This window comes from Hyla sarda, chromosome 4, assembly GCF_029499605.1.
Source record: "Hyla sarda isolate aHylSar1 chromosome 4, aHylSar1.hap1, whole genome shotgun sequence".
Classification (NCBI taxonomy): domain Eukaryota; kingdom Metazoa; phylum Chordata; class Amphibia; order Anura; family Hylidae; genus Hyla; species Hyla sarda.
In genome coordinates, this window is record NC_079192.1 from 21617226 (window position 1) to 21618676 (window position 1451).

At 52.2% G+C, this 1451-nt stretch overlaps 1 non-coding gene across 1 annotated transcript; it reads right to left on the reverse strand.

Annotated features, from left to right (window-relative positions):
• Nucleotides 1–603: 603 nt before the first annotated feature.
• Nucleotides 604–688, reverse strand: TRNAR-UCU (transfer RNA arginine (anticodon UCU)). The gene is given in 2 exon segments: nt 604–639; nt 652–688. It is a non-coding gene; the product is annotated as a tRNA-Arg (tRNA).
• Nucleotides 689–1451: the final 763 nt, after the last annotated feature.

The following is a 1451-nucleotide window of genomic DNA, read 5'->3' on the forward strand; positions in this document are numbered from 1 at the left end:
GTCACCCCCCCCCATGCAAGTCTATAGGAGGGGGCGTGACGGCCCCCGTGTGACGTCACCCACCCCCCCATGCAAGTCTATAGGAGGGGGCGTGACGGCCCCCGTGTGACGTCACCCCCCACCCCCGCTATACAAGTTTATGGGAGGGGGCGTGATGGCCCCCGTGTGACGTCACCCCCCACCCACGCTATGCAAGTATATGGGAGGGGGCGTAATGGCCCCATGTGACATCACCCCCCACCCACGCTATGCAAGTATATGGGAGGGGGCGTAATGGCCCCATGTGACATCACCCCCCACCCACGCTATGCAAGTATATGGGAGGGGGCGTAATGGCCGTCATGCCCACTCCCATAGACTTGCATAGCGGGGGGGGGGGGGTGACGTCTTGCAGCACAAAGAGGTGATAAGATGTCTTAGGCCCGGAGTACCCCTTTAAGCTTCAGAAACTCTCCTTTCACCTATTAAGGGTCGAGCTAGGGACTACAAAGCCTCTTGTTTTCACAAAACCCTGTGGCACCTTACTCCATAGTTAAGTATTATGTGTAGTATATTACTATCGATAGTAACCGTCTACACAGGATGAGGAACTTTAAAAAAAAGCGACTCTGGTGGGACTCGAACCCACAACCTTTGAATGACTATACCAGCTAGAAGTCCAATGCGCTATCCATTGCGCCACAGAGCCTGTTACACTCTTATACATCGGGGCCTGGTCTACAGAGAAAGAGCACGTCCTGCCTGAGGGTGGGGCAAGGGTGGAGGATCTCCTTACACTGCGCCCCCTCCAGCTCCTCCTCCTCCTCAATGAGTCATCAACAAGTTGTCAATGCTTCCCTTGTGTGAGTCCACTAAGAGAGTTCTCTAACAGAGTGCTGGGGGTGTACAGGGAGGGGACATGGAGGGAGGGCATAGTTTTGTCCCCATGTGTCCTTTAGAAATGACAGGTCGTAAACAGAGAGGGGAACACTTAGGGAGCACAAAGACTAGTCCATATGTATCCTATAGAGAGTGCATGGGGCATATATGGAGGGGAAGGGAACATATGGACTGGTCAATATGTGTCCTATAGAGACTGTAGGAGGTAGGAAATAGACTTGTCCATGTGTGTCCTATAGAGAGTGCAGGGGGTGTACAGAGAGGGGGCATGGAGGGATAGTGTAGACTTGTCCCTATGTAGCCTATAGAGAGTACATGGGGTATACAATGAGTGGACATGGAGGGAGGATATAGACTTGTCCATATGTGTCCTATAGAGAGTACATGGGGTATACAGAGAGGGGACATGGAGGGAGGATATAGACGTGTCCATACGTGTCCTATAGAGAGTAAATGGGGTATACAGAGAGGGGACATGGAGGCAAGATATAGACGTGCCCATATGTGTCCTATAGAGAGTACATTGCGTATACGGGGGGGCATGGAGGAAGGATATAGACGTGTCCATATGT